At 38.9% G+C, this 16,033-nt stretch overlaps 1 protein-coding gene across 4 annotated transcripts in view; it reads left to right on the top strand.

The window, feature by feature from the left end:
* The first annotated feature begins 6,073 nt into the window (after window positions 1–6,073).
* The window catches only part of Rga (CCR4-NOT transcription complex subunit regena), a 48,159-nt gene continuing 38,199 nt past the window's right edge, over window positions 6,074–16,033 (top strand). For 2 of the 4 annotated variants that reach the window (XM_073970527.1, XM_073970512.1), the window contains exon 1: window positions 6,074–7,816. The gene's annotated coding sequence lies outside the window, so the exon portion shown is untranslated. The remainder of the gene's footprint in view (window positions 7,817–16,033) is intronic. The other 2 variants (XM_073970520.1, XM_073970537.1) reach the window with 2 other exon arrangements.

Here is a 16,033-nt window from a genome sequence, read left to right as displayed (position 1 = left end):
ACCATACAATTCATATGGGAGCAGTTTACAATTTTTACTACTTTTGCCTGTTTTACCATTTTCAAAAGTAAAGGAAAAGACCATCTGATGCCGGTTTGCTTATAACTTCAAATGAATAATAACAAATGCAACAGGTTGTGTTTATTTGAAATATTGTCAAATATTTAAATTGAAATATTTTATATATGTATGTATGTCAACGTTTTTCAGATTTTAGTTCAGAAAACTTGACGGTGGAGGATATAAAACTTTCGGCTCGGCCCAATGGACACTGAGCTCGCCGGAGTCAACTTGGTAGCTACCTTTAACATTCGTTAAGGGTAGTGAGTTAGCATGTTTACACATAAGAACGATAAAAACGTGAGTTGGACATTGGGCTAATAACCCTCCAAAACATCGTACAAGAAGAAAGAAACAGAAAACAACCCTCACATAAGTTACGACCTCGCAAAAGTTTTATAGGTTATAAACAGCGAATCTGCACATTGAATGTTCGGACCCTTTATTGAAAGTGCAGTTTACGCTTTGGCAGATGCATTTGAAAAATACAAGACCGATATAACTGCCATACAGGAAATACGATGAATTGGGAAAGGTGCCACAACAAGACCTAGCGGTGACGCAGCTTCACACCAGTGATTGAAAGACTTGCTACAATTCGTATAGAAGCAACATCAGTTTTATTTGTGCTCATGCATCCACAGAAGACAAGTACGAACAGTTAACAAATTTATTTTGTGAGCGCTTAGAAGAAACACATGGTTGTTGTGCTGCTAATGGCGAAATTGGAGGGGAGAATAACATTGGCCCAACAGTCCGAAAATTCAGTCTCCCCAGTGAAACTTCTGACAAAGGAATCTGGTTGATATACCAGATTTAAGCATCTCGACATTCATCTTTCCAAGGAGCTAACATGGACGCGGATCACCATATTGTTGCAGCAAATGTACGTGCTACGTATCCGAATAAACGTTGCAAATAAAGTTCGAACAGACACCACACGGAAGTTGGACATCGATAAGCTGCAATCACAACACATATCCACAGCACATTCCACTAATGCCTATATCACACCATATGCGTTTTCACATGTATGACATCAGCTGGTTTGTATATTAGTATACACAAAGTGACAACATACATGTAAAAAAGCATATGATGTGATATAGCCATAATCTGGCCCAATTGTTTAATAAGTCCCAATTTACATTGGGCGAGTTTACTTGCGGCAATTGTAATTTTGTAGGAGAGAGAGGTGAGGCATATGGTAACCCTTTGCCTCTCAGCACCCTCTCTCACCTACAAACTGACAATTGCCGCAAGTAAACTCGCCTAAGTCCCAATTTACATTGGGCGAGTTTACTTGCGGCAACTGTCATTTTTTAGGAGAGAGAGGTGAGGCTTATGGTAACCCTTTGCCTCTCAGCACCCTCTCTCACCTACAAACTGACAATTGCCGCAAGTAAACTCGCCTAATGTAAATTGGGACTAATGTAAATTGGGACTAAAAGCGCCCGTCGGCAATGTTGAAGTTATTTGTGTTTTCACAATAGCTGTGTTCCTTTACTTACCTAAGGTTACCATTTTTACCATTTGTTACCCCGAAAAGTGCAAAACTGGAAGCAATTTTTAAGAGAGTGAGAGAGGAGAGAGAGCGAAAATGGCTTTCTCTTCTACCACAGGCTACCAGACAAATTTCTACAGGTAAAAAGTGGCAGAACTGATTTTTCGACTTTTCTTTGACGATTATTTCACAATGAAGAAGAAAATGAACGAAAAACAGAAGAAAAAGTCGAACGCTGACAAAACTAAATTAAAAACTGTGAAATAAAAGACGAAAATTGATTTTTTATTTCTTTTGGACATTGCTGCCAGATCTACCATTTTTCCGTTCCTTTACTTTTCTGGTAAATATTTTCATGAGAGAGCACTTTTGACACTTTTCTCTTTTACCACTCTTACCATTAAAAAAGTAAAGGAACAAAGCTAATTTTACATCTCTATATATTTTTTTGTATGCATTCAATTTGATTTTATTTTTTAAATTTATTTTGTCGATTGTCAACTTTGTCAAAACGGTTTTGACATAATAGGAGGACCACAGAAAAAAATTGTAATCAGATGTTTGCTGTGTCCTACCTTGTAATGATTGTACCATGGGCACTACCGGGGCTGGATTCTTGTTCTATGAAAATTTGAAATGAAAAATATTTTCTTTATAAAAATTTTCATTTGACATATATTTCCTTTATACAAATTTTCATTTCAAATTTGATTTCCATTGCTCAAACGTCAAATGAAATCCGATGGATTTTAGATGAGTTTTCATTTGACGTATACGCAAAGGGGTAGTTTTGAGAAGTTTTTCAAGGCTGAAATACTCAGGAAATGTCGCCAACATTACTGAGGGGTATTTTGCCACCGTTGAAAAATGTTTGATGTTGCCTGGCCGGGGAATCGAACCCCTGACCTTCTGCGTGCAAGGCGGGCGTGCATACCATTGCACCACGGTGGCAACTTCTCAAAAGTGGTGTCTTAAGACACGCCGTTCGGACTCGGCGATAAACAGTAGGTCCCATATCATTGAGCTAAATATGAATCGGGGTGCACTCATTGATATGAGAGAAGTCTCCCTTGTCCCGTATGGGATGTTGTGGAACAATGTTTTTTTTTATACGCAAAGGGGTTGACAGTTGAAATCGAGTGGATTTCGTAAATGTAAAGGAAGCATAAGCCAACCTGAGTAGAGCTGACAAACCATCGATATTCAGAACATTAGATATTTTCGATATAATGTTTTAAAATATCGATTGCTATCGATATTATCGTTAAGTTGTCATCGCCATTAATTTGGAGATGAAAATGGCGGAAATGTCAATGATTTTCTTGAAGTAGTTCACAGAAATGTAAAGGAGAATAAACAACTGCTTTTATTTTATAAAAAATGTAAAAAAATACATTTTATTTTACCGAAAAATGTGTACGTGTGACTACGGACTTACTTTCTTACACACACATAACCGAAAACAGCGAAATTTCTATTTATTTCAAGAAGCTACTATTTTTTACTACGATAACAGTTTTTCCTTTATGTTATCGGGAAAAATAGTAAAAATTAGTAGATTCTTGCAGTTCTGGAACAGACCAATAGATATATCTATCGTTATTGATTTTTTAAATAATAATCGATATTATCGATAGTGCCATAGATTTTTTGCCAGCACTAAACCTGAGACTACACCTACGGGCTTTAAGGCCGCGGCACATACGATCCGTTCAGCGTCGCGTTACAACAACCACATGAAAACTTAAAGAACAAACGTCGCATCACTTACACATTTTTCATGTGGTTGTTCTTTTCAACGCGCAACGCGGCACACAACGGACCGTATGTATTTGGCACTTTAAATTAAGGCCGCGGCACATACGGTCCGTTGAGCGTTGCGTTACAACAACCACATTAAAACTTCAAGAACAAACTTGGCATCACTTAAACATTGAGCTGCCTCGCTTGCCTTGCTTTCCTGCTTCATTTCTGACATAACAAAAATAAAAGACTAACCCTGCGTTTACAAATGACAGGACAGTTGACTTCATATATTGATTGTCAAAATCCCACAACTTGCCTGTGTGACGTAACCCTGCGTTTACAAATGACAGGACAGTTGAGTTCATGTATTGATTGTCAAAAACCCAAAACTTGCATGTGTAACGTAGGCGTCCAGACAACTGCGAAAACAGTTGTAAAGTTATGAATGAAAATCATCGATTCCTTTTCGTTTTTCGTTCACATATTTTGTTTTTGTACATATTCGTTTGTTTTCAGCACATTTGAATTATTATCTCACTTATTTTTATAAAAAATGTCAAAAATTTGTTAACCCTGCTGTCTGTGAAAAAATAATGGACAGCTGTGAGACAAACGACAAATGTATGTATGTGTTAGTAAATCAGAGTTGTATTTGAAGACAATCTGTCTGGTGTAAACGCCTAGTAAGCGTCCCGACAACTGCAACAACAGTTGTAAAATTTTGAATGAAAATCGTCGATTTCTTTTTGTTTTCCGTTAACATATTTTGTTTTTGGTCATATTCTTTTGTTTTCAGCACATTTCAATTATTATCTCACTTATTTTTACAAAAATGTCAAAAAAAAATTGTCTTCCCTACTGTCTGTGAAAAAATGATGGACAGCTGGGAGACAAACGACAAATGTATGAAATGGTTTGTTCCAGTACTGCAAGAATCTACTAATTTTTAAAATTTTTTCCGATAACATAAAGGAAAAAATGTTATCGTAGTAAAAAATAGTAGCTTCTTGCAGGTTCTGGAACAGAGCATATGTGTTAGTAAATCAGAGTTGTATTTGAAGACAAACTGTCTGGTGTAAACGCCTAGTAAAGGAGGCCGAGCAAATTTCGAACTGGGTTGCCCTTTTTTATTATTTTATCAGAAGCAAGCAAGGTAAGCAGGCGAGGCGGCTTAGTCCCGGTCCACATTCATTCAAAAAATTGCATGAAATTATGTGTCTCTAGATCGACCTCCATAGTAGAGTAAAATCATAAAATTGCTGTAGTGGGTAATTCGATTTAAGAACACCTAATTTCATGAAACTTTTTAATGAAATTCACGTTAGTGTGGACCGGACTTATGGCCCCGGCACATACGGTACGTTGTGCGTCGCGTTACAACAACCACATGAAAACTTCAAGAACAAACTTGGCATCACTTACATTTTTTTCATGTGGTTGTTGTTTTTAACGCGTGACGCAACGCACAACGTACCGTATGTGCCGGGGCCATTATGTACCCAGGCCTTAACCCTGCGTTTACAAATGACAGGACAGTTGACTTCATGTATTGATTGTCAAAATGCCCCAACTTGCCTGTGTGACGTAGGCGTCCCGACAACTGCAAAAACAGTTGAAAATTTTTGAATGAAAATCGTCGATCTCTTTTTGTTTTCCGTTCACATATTTTGTTTTTGTTCATGTTCTTTTGTTTTCAACACATTTCAAATATTAGCTCACTTATTTTTACAAAAATGTCAAAAATTTGTCTTCTCCACTGTCTGTGAATAAATGATGGACAGCTGGGAGACAAACGACAAATGTATGTATGTGTTAGTAAATCAGAGTTGTATTTGAAGACAAACTGTCTGGTGTAAACGCCTAGTTAGAAATCAAGCTTAGTCTGTGTTTAGACACACAAATTTCTCGGGAAAGTAAATTGAGTTTTTGGGAGAGAGCGGAGAGGAAAGAGCTCCTCAATACTCTTTCGTACCCCCTATTGCCTAAAAACTGAATTTACTTTCCCGTATGTGTAAACACGGACTTATGCAAGCAAGAAATCCAAGATCGCATTTGTATTAGGTAGTACTTGGCCTTTGTTCATTTACATCAAGGCAAATTCATATAAGGTATATGCATGAATTACAACAACTAACAAATTTACAAAAACAACATTTTTGTTATTGAAAATTAATTGTCAAAGAAAATATTGAATAAAAGGGTCGTTCCAAAAATTTTCTCAAGAAAAACATAAATACATTTTGAAAATCCTCTAAAATAGAACAAATTTGAACCAAAATGGAAATAAAAAGCATTCAAAACTGTCATACCTCATTTTTAATACACGTTTAGGATGAAAAGCAGTTTTTTATGGTAGCAAATTTCGAAGTTTCAAGTTTCATGAGTAGACCCTATTACATTTTGAAAGCTAAATTTACAAAAAAAGTAAGAGTACAGCTGATTGTCACTTCTACCTTATATAAATATGCCTTGATTTACAATGAGCGTAAAGCAAGCAACAAAAGTCATTGTGTTTCTACCTTAAGTTCGTGAAACCGCTCTAGTGTTGACCGGGACTGGGTGACAAATAAAAAAGTGAAAATATCATCACCATCATTCTGTTTCCTTTTTAAATGTCAATAAATGAAGAATTAGCTATAACAAACACTAGTTTCAGTTGTCTGTGAAAATACGGCTTTGCCCCACAAATAGCAAAATACAACGCTATACATATTTACACACAATATTACAACCCTGTATGAAAATAAATGGATAATCGGTTTCGCACAATAACCCCTTCCAATTACTCGATTACTCATTTTCACATACATCACGAACGCACGAACGCCGAACGTCGTTTCTGTGTAATTGTATTCGTGCTATGATCCATAAAAAATTTTGCGGAAGGTTTTTTGTGTTTGATTTTTAGCTAAATAAAAATTCTACGCGAATTTGTACAACCGTGTGAACGATAGAAACAACTCCTTTGGGGAATTGGGACAATTTTCTCAAAGGAAATTGCATTTTCTATGGAGAACTGTAAAGCTGCGACAGTGGAAACAGCAGCAGCAGAAGCAGCAACCAAACCAACAAATTGATCCAACCAGCCAGCCAACCAAGTGATTTTTCTTATTCTCCTACATCAATTACCATCATCATCATGCACAGTCTCTTTCAATAAAGTTCGTCGGGTGAAATTTCATTTCATTGAACTGCTTTGAAAAACAACACACAAAGGCAAAAGTTAGAGAAGAGACGTATCACAACCACAGAGACACATAAGAAACCAACGAATAAAGTAGTCGTCGCGAAGAAGAACAAGCACAAAATATAGTCGAACAAGAAATAAAAAAAACGCAAACAAATAAAAACTCTGTTTGGTTGAATCGAATTCAACCAAAATAAAAACAACAATTTTACAAAATTAAAATTCCATAGAAATAGTTAAAAATAAGACATAAGAAATAAATACGAAAAGTTTTGGAAAACTTTGTTTTTGAGAAGAAGAAAAAAGTGATTGTTTTAAAGAAGAAGAAAAAAGTTGAGGTTGAGTTTGTGTGAGTGTTTCGAAGTAGCAGCAGAAGAAGAGGAAGCATCGTGGTGTTTGTGTGTTGCAATCAATTGGTGGACAAGCAACACCAACAACAACCAAAACGAACTGCTGAACAATAAAAAAGAAAACCAAATCAAAGACTCCATCGACGACAACCATCAGCTCTCCAAAACACCTCAAAGAAGGCAACCTCGGAAAGCTATCTGGTAAACATCCTGAGCAGCAAGAGGTTTCTGTGGCAACAAAACACAGTGTGTGTGGAAGAAGAGTGGAAAAACGTGCGAAAATTTTGTGATTTACTTTTCATTTTTATTTTTGCTATCCCCCCGCTCGTTGATCGCCCGTTTGGTGTATTAGTTAACGAGACGCCGTTTTTGTGCCATTTTTTTCTTCTTCTTCCTTACCTGCGCCTGCTCTCACGAAATTTCCTGAAATATTGAAATATCCATTACCCAATTTATTATTGTTGTAGTTGCTGTTAACTGACGGCCTGCCTAGCTCGCTGGCGGTGTTCAACAACAAAAAAATCGAAGTAATTGAAAATCTAAAACCAACTACAACAACCTTTAACCAGCTCCAAACCCCAACAACAAGAAAAAACAGCAAAAATCAACCAATTCAAGGTTGCTTGAATTTGCTTACAAATTTTCTCGCAATTTGACTCTACAACACCCCCTACGCCTGTTTGTTTGCCTGCCAACAATATTTCGACACCTTGCACGTTCGCTGGATTCCTCTGTTGGTGGCATCCTAATAAACTGGGCAGCAGCAGCTCTAGTGGTGGTTGCATCCACACAAAACTTTTAACGTTCCATTTTGCCGCTTTGGAATGTTAGATGCGGTGAACTCTTGTATTTACGGTCGTAGCAGTAGAAGCAGCAAAAGTTCGAGTATTACAAGTCGTTTGAAAACAAAAACAACAACAGCAGTAGCACATTCAGAACAAGGACATTTAACAATAACAGATTTATTCGGTAAGTTTGCGCGCGGGTAATGTTGGGTCGGGTGTTAGTTAATAGATGTATTTGGGACATGGTTAAAAATATACCTAGTTTGTTGGAATTTTTAGATTTTGTAGATGTCTGAAAAGATTTGTTTTTTAGATCTCTTTGTTGCCATCTATATCTCCAGAAACTATTGGATAATGATATTTTGCCAAACGGAAATCTGTTTGCGGACAATCTAAGAATAGAAAATAACTTTCTAGTTGTGTTGCTCAATTCCTAAAGGATATTTACTATGCATTTAACCGGATTTTATAAACCCACTGGGTTTCAAATGTCAATTCCATAGCCCAAACGTCAAATAAACCTTCATAAAGAAGGTTAACCCGGCTAAAAGCTCTAATGCAAACGCCGTTTAAGCTGCCAAAATATCAAAATATGCAAATAGAGGACGTTTATATTGTGGGATGTTGTCCCCCAATTAAAGCATTTTTGTTAAAAAAATTTAGATAGAAATCCTTTTGATGAATTGCAGATCCATGAGCATAAATGCCTGTATTAAATTTAAACAGTTAGTTTGTGTTAAACGAGCCTCATTTTCTGTCAACAATAAAGTTAAGCTTTGATTGAATCACACATCTAGAGATTTCCAATGAATGTTTCAAACTGAGGAGCCACATTTAGGACTTGATTAGCTTACAATGCTGCATAATTTTCGCATTGAAAGAGCCCATACCAACCTAGGGAACGGTGTATTTGTAATCCTGCACTTAATTAAGGGATGTTAGACAGGTTATCTGTTTATCTTTGCAAATATTCTTTTTCCACCGAAATATGTTGTTCCTCTATTAATCTGTTGTTGTTTGTTTTTGTAGCAGCACGAAACCTACGTTGAAGCATAGGTTTGATGCTGGGTTGGCAGCCGCTGGCCGAAACACTATGGTTCCGGGTCAATCCGGTACGTAAGAATCCGCTGCCGTGGGATTGTCTATTAATCTGTCACTTTTTACTGTGGCAGGAGCTGGTTGGATGGTTCCAAGAGTATTGAGGAGTTTTTTATTGACTTATCTGCTTCTGCGTTATTGAGGAATTGAGACTTTTGATTTCAGATGTCACCTTTGGAGAGGGAGGAAGATTGAATTCCGAGGTTCCTTTTGTAAAATGAGGCAGGGAATATATATTTGTTCGTCCTAATTACAAAATTATGAAGAGGAAAGAGGAACTTCTTACATCCCAAGATACAGTTGCGTTCAAAATAATAGGAGTGTCCATACAGACCAAGGGTATTGTCAATAATAAACATGGTTAAACTTCTCCATTTTGGCTTGTTTTGTATTTGATTAACATTGTTGACATCCCAACTGTTAATTCATTAACAGAAATGTGTTAATTTGTTTTAAATTATTTACTGTTTACACCAACATTATAAATCGTCTTCAAATTTTCTGTTCAAAAAATAGGAGTGTGGAGAAAAAAGGATCCCTATAGATTTGAAGGCGGTTTGAAAGCAAAAGTCCTTTGGAGGTGGCCACAAATAGGCTACTGTCCTTGCAGCGATTTTTCACATAATATGAGCACTTATTGAGAAATTCAATGGATTTTGTAAACAAACCCCTTATTGATTAGAGTTGCTTTACACGCTGGCTATTACCTCGAACAATGCATTATGATTGGTAACCCATAAATTAGTGTATTTTAATCCTTGACCCAAGTTTTGTTGCTGTTGTTGTAACAGTGTTTATTTTTTATGTTCAATCTGGCTCTGGGGCTATCTCCAGTTTCAGGAAAATGGCTGCTTCGATGGGGTGTAACCACAGATCCACTGGAGTTAGATGAGTAGGTTTGGCTGGGCAGTTGAAAAGGTGCTTAGTATCGTGCGGGCCCATGCCGCATACTGGGCAGATGTCTTGCACGACGCGGTCGATTTCCGCCCAATAAGAATTTAGGCGCCTGCAATATCCCGAACGTAGTTAAGGCAAAACTACTCTCGTTTGTCGTTGCAGCTGACGCTCCTCAGCTGCAATAGATGGGGGATGTATTTCGAGGACTTTATTCACACTATATTTGCTTATGGCCTTAGCAACTGCATCCGTGTGAATACTATTTAAATCTGATTGATATGCCTGTTGATCTAGGGGTTCTCTCCTATATTGTTGGACCTCCCTCCTTCCTGATATGCCTAAATGTGTCGGGCCTAGCCAGCAGATGGTGATTGGGATGGCTCTCACGGTAACACCCAAGCAAGTACTGCAACGAAAGCATCTCATTGTGTTGCTTTACTGGAAGAATCTTTGCCTCCTCATGTAGATTGTCCACTGAAGACTTGAGGAGGCACCCAGTTGCTGTTCTCAGGGCGGCATTCTGGCAGGTTTGAATATCTTTCCAATTCGTATCATATAGTCTCGGGGACCAGACTGGCGCCGCATAGCTTACCACAGACCGACCTATCGCGTTATATGTGGTCAACAAGTTTTCTTTATCTGCATCCCAAGTGCTGCCGGCTAGGGACTTGAGGACCTTGTTCGTACTTTTCAGTTTGTCGGAGATGGCTGTGGCGTGCGCGCACGTCGTGAAAGTAGTCTCTAATGTGACCCCTAAAAGTTCTCCTGTTCAATCTGGCTCTGGGTCTATCACCAGTTCCAGGAAGGTGGCTACTTCGATGGGATATAACCACAGATCCACTGGAGTCAGATGAGTAAGCTTGGCGGGCAGTTGAATAGGTGTTTAGTATCGTACGGGTCCATGCCGCATACTGGGCAGATGTCTTGCTTGGTGCGATCGATTCCCGCTCAATAGGAATTTAGGCGACTGCAATATCCCGAGCGTAATTGCGCCAAAACTACTCTGGTTTGTCGTGACAGCTGACGCTCTTCAGCTACGATAGATGGGGGATGTACTCCGATGACTGCATTCACACAATAATTGCTTATGGCCTTAGCAACTGCATCCGTGTGAATGCTGTTCAAACCTGCCTGTTCAAACCTGACTGATAGATCAACAGGCGATCTAGAGGTTCTCTCCTATATTGCTGGACCACCGTCTCTAGAGCATAAATATCCTTCCTGATATGTCTCAGTGTATCGGTGGCCAGCAGATGGTAATTGGGATGGCTCTCACGGTAACACCCAAGCAAGTACTGCAACGAAAGCATCTCATTGTGTTGCTTTACTGCCAGGTCAGGCAATGTGCGCTTGCTGAGAGCAAGTGAGCATACATTTCAATGCATTTTACATTGAAGTTTTCGCTCACTGGCTCTCAGCAAGCGCACATTGCCTGACCTGGCTTTACTGGAAGAATCTTTGCTTCCTCGTGTAGATGGTCCACTGAAGACTTGAGGAGGCACCCTGTTGCTGTTCTCAGGGCGGCATTCTGGCAGGTTTGAATCTTTTTCCAATTCGTATCACATAATCCCGGGGACCAAACTGGCGCCGCATAGCTTACCACAGACCGACCTATCGCGTTACATGTGGTCAACAAGGTTTCTTTATCTGCACCCCAAGTGCTGTCGGCTAGGGACTTGAGGACCTTGTTCCTACTTTTCAGTTTGTAGCAGATAGCTGTGTAGTGCGCGCACGTCGTGAAAGTAGTGTCGAATGTGACCCCTAAAATTTTGGGGCAGTTTGTGTTCGGAATTCTGCTACCGTCGACTACGACATTCAATTCTCTTCCAAACTGCGCTGTCCATGTGGTGAACAGAGTGGCTGTTGTTTTTGTTGCTGAAATCTGCATATTCCTCGAATGGAAAAAGGTGGTAAGATCGGTTAAATAGTTGTTTGACCCAAGTTGAAGCTAGTTTCCATCGGCTCTTTATGTAAGGATCGGCCAAAAATGCGTATCTATAAGACCAAATAATATTTTGAGGTCCTTGTTGTTGTTGTAACAGTGTTTTATTATTATGTTTGTATGTTCGTTCTCCTGTTCAATCTGGTGGGTCTATCTCCAGTTCCAGGAAGGTGGCTACTTCGATGGGATATAACCACAGATCCACTGGAGTCAGATGAGTAAGCTTGGCGGGGCAGTTGAATAGGTGCTTAGTATCGTACGGCCCATGCCGCATACTGGGCAGATGTCTTGCACGGTGCGATCGATTCCCGCCCAATAGGAATTTAGGCGACTGCAATATTCCGAGCGTAATTGCGCCAAAACTACTCTGGTTTGTCGTGGCAGCTGACGCTCTTCAGCTGTGATAGATGGGGGATGTACTCCGATGACTGCATTCACACAATAATTGCTTATGGTCTTAGCAACTGTGTCCGTGTGAATGCTGTTCAAACCTGCCTGATATGCCTGTTGATCTAGAGGTTCTCTCCTATATTGTTCGACCGCCGTCTCTAGAGCCTGAATATCCTTCTTGATATGCCTGGGTGTATCTGTGGCCAGCAGATGGTGATTAGGATGGCTCTCACGGTAACACCCGAGCAAGTACTGCAACGATAGCATCTCATTATGTTGTCGTACTGGAAGAATCTTTGCCTCCTCATATAGATGGTCCACTGTAGATTTGAGGAGGCACCCTGTTGCTGTTCTCAGGGCGGCGTTCTGACAAATTTGAATCTTATCCCATTGCGTGTCACATAAATTCGGTGACCAAACTGGCGCCGCATACCTTACCACAGACTGACCTATCGCTTTATACGTGGTCAACAAGGTTTCTTTATCTGCACCCCAAGTACTGCCGGCTAGGGACTTGAGGACCTTGTTCCTACATTTCAGTTTATCGCAGATAGCTGTGGCATGCGCGGACGACGTGAAAGTGGTGTCGAATGTGACCCCTAGAATTTTGGGGCAGTTTGTGGTCGGAATTCTGCTACCATCGATCCTGATATTCAACTCTTTTCTATACTGCGCCGTCCATGTGGTGAACAGAGTGGCCGTCGATTAAGAGGCGGATATCTGCATATTCCTCGCGTGGAAAAAGGTTGTAAGATCGATTAAATAGGAGTTCAGTCTCTCACAGATGTCATCAGGGTAGGTACCCAATGCAAGGATCGTATACGTTACGATCTCAATGCCGTCTGGAAGGGGCGGAATACAGGAAAGGTCGAGGTAAAACAGTTCCGGAAATATGACCCCTCCTTGGGGAACTCCCTGTTTCACTCTACGGGGCTTGGATTTCTTGTTCCTGAATTCCACATACGACTGGCGACCACGCATATAGTTGATTATCCAACGTTTCAGACTTGGCCGGAGGGTTGTCTGCTCGATGTCCTCGAACAGCGTGGAGTTCTTGACAGTATCAAAGGCTTTTGATAAGTCAAGCGCCACCATCACTGTTCTATCACAGAGCCGCTCCTCCACAAATATGTGTGGAGATGGCGTGCAGCGCTATTGTCGTGTTGGCAAAGAAAATGTTGGCAGCATTATGCTGAAAATGTGATGTTGTCTGGCCTATGAATTAAATCTGGACATTCAGCGTGTAAGGTGGTTTGACCCAAGATGTGTGAAAGTCTCCCGTTATTCCTTAGGGAATGTTTGTGGGGAATAGTTTTTAATAGTAGTTATCTATTTCACTTTTGATTTCAGTCAGATTTGGCTGTAAACTTTCCATTCTTTTCAATACTAAGGAAGAAAAGCTAATCGGTAAGAGTATTCAGGTAACTTCTGGCCTAGTTTGTCAGTTTTGAATAGGTACTTTGTCTCTTTCCATAGACTAGGTATGACGAAAAACACATACACACCTCAAAGATATTCTACAAGATTGTCAACACAGGCATCAATCGCCCATCATAGTCTTGGGCAGCTAGTTAACATTCCTTTCAGCTGTTCATTCTGCAGGGTGCGTAGTAGACTGTGATTTGAAAGCTGTGGTTCAGCATCAATCTCTATCATAGCGATTATGAATCTTCACGTAGGGAGCTACTCACAAGTGAGTTGCAGTTCACTTTCACCTGCTCGAGCTATTACGATTGGGCAGGGAGGAGCACAAAAAGTGAACAAGGGTTGACAAGTCGGAAAATGGAAAATAATGGCGCGACTTGTGAACCCTTGAAATAATAATTTGTGTTACCATACCGTCATTTTTTGCACAAATAACTTTGGGATTATTAAATTCTTATTTTTTGCATAAAAAGTAAATAAATTTTCGAATTAATAAACATTTCTAGCAAGAAAAATGTCGGTTATTAAAAATCCACTGTAAAAGAACATGAATATTGGTAAAAGAAAATACAACATTGAAACAACATGGCAACATCTGTAACAGCTGTTCTTTTGTTTTGACAGATATGTGAAAATTGTTTATTTACACTGAAGAATTCGTGAAATTTATTGGAAAATCGTAGAAAAGTGAACAAATGTCGTTTAAAAACGTCATTAAATGGCTACAATAAGTAAATGTTTAATGTTGCATTTTGGGTGATAACAGAAATGGCAAGTTCTGAGGAATACCAAGGAAATGGAGTGCAAGCTGTACCAGCGATGTTAGGACATCACAGGAGATCAATGATTGGTTCAAATGAGGTTCAGCATTTAGCCAATTCCAAGAATTGTAAATACAATTCGTGAAACATCCGATATTTTCTCCAGTATAAGAACCAATTCTATGAATGCTAAGTATAATTCCTAATGCTTTCTTCAACACTTAAACCAATTTAATGAATTTTAAATACAATTTCAATAAATTTCAATTGTAATTCCAATTTTTTTTGTTCATGGCATATAACAACCGGTACTTAAAATACTATTCCAGGAAATTGCTTGGTGTAGATACCATTCCACTGGGTTATCGACGATGACGTGATTAAGATCTCAAAATGGTTTGGATCTTTTTGGGGCAACGGTCTGGACTTATATTCCATCAAAATATTTGATTCTATTCAAGCTTGAGGGCAAGTGATTGGACATGTCATCTTTTTAGCACCAGCACCCATTTTTTCCAAGACTGCGACCCCAAAAGTTCCAAATCGTGTACATTACTCTCTCTAGGAACAACAATCGCAGACATGGGTTGCTCCAGATTGGGTCCTTGTATATTTGTGAACCGCTTTATATAGTATGCACCTTTTTGATCAGTCCATACCTGAAAACGGGGAACGCTTTAGTTACAGTACTTGCTTGGGCGTTACCGTGAGAGCCATCCCAATCACCATCTAGTAGGTTGGCCCGACACACTAGGTCCATCAAGAATGATCTTCACTTTCTAGAGAGGAAAGCCCAACGATACAGGAGAGAACCCCTTGCTCAACAAGCATTTCAAGTAGGTTTGTATAGCTTTCACATAGTCGCAGTTTCTAATGTAAACAAATATAGTGTAAATAAAGTCCACCACAAACCAGAGTAGTTTTTGCTCAACTATACTCGGGATATTGCAGTCGTCTAAATTCTTATAGGGCAAATGTTGATAGCACCATGCATAGCACTCTTCGTCTTTTAAAGGTGCGATGCCAAACCTAGTCATTTAACTTCAGTGGATAGTTACATCCCATTCTTGGAACTGAAGTTAGACCCAATTTTGTACCAAATTCTGAAAGAATTCAGAGATTCAGACCGAATTCGTAAATAACTCTGAAAAAATGTTAGCGGTAAATGTCCTAATATTTGTTTTTGTCGAAAACATATTGCGATTAAAAATATAAAGAAACTCTTATCACAATAAGGTAGAATCTATTCCATTTCCAATATTTCAACCATCTTTGATGGTTATCCTCAGGGATTGGCTTTCAAAAACAAGAACATTTGTTTTATGCAACTATAAACAATATGGTAGAAATTTATAATAACAATGATATTTCTTTCTTTTTATAAGAATAAAAACAAAAAAATTTTAATTCTTAAGTTGACCTCAAGCCAAAATTAAAACCAAAGAAAAAAGCGTCCAAAGGTCAACAATAACCTCAAAACATAAAAAATTTCTAATTATTTTTTGTTGCTTTCAACCTAAAATACAATTAATTATCATTACAGATACAAAATATTCGTATTTTTTAAAATAAATGACCACACTTAAATTTTTTTGTTCAACTCACTTTGATTTCGGTAGTGAGAAATTTCAGCACAAATTTGCCTCTTTTTCTCACTTTTTTTACATTTGTAATAGCTAATTTTTTCACGAACGTGAGTTTTGCTTACCCTCTTGTTGTTTATAATAAGGGAAGAGTGAGAACATAACAGCACTCACGGCGATATGATGTTTATAATAGGGGAGGAGGCGAGAAAGAGAAAACTCACGGTGAGATGCCGTTCATAATTGGGCTGTATATATCCTGGAAAGTAAATGCTAGATCGAAGTTCCGGCGTCTGTGGACACCT

Source organism: Musca autumnalis, unplaced genomic scaffold (assembly GCF_047663935.1).
Source record: "Musca autumnalis isolate F117 unplaced genomic scaffold, ASM4766393v1 scaffold_1, whole genome shotgun sequence".
Classification (NCBI taxonomy): Eukaryota; Metazoa; Arthropoda; class Insecta; order Diptera; family Muscidae; genus Musca; species Musca autumnalis.
The sequence above is the reverse complement of the archived record's forward strand: the minus strand, read 5'-3'. Positions and strand labels throughout refer to the sequence as shown.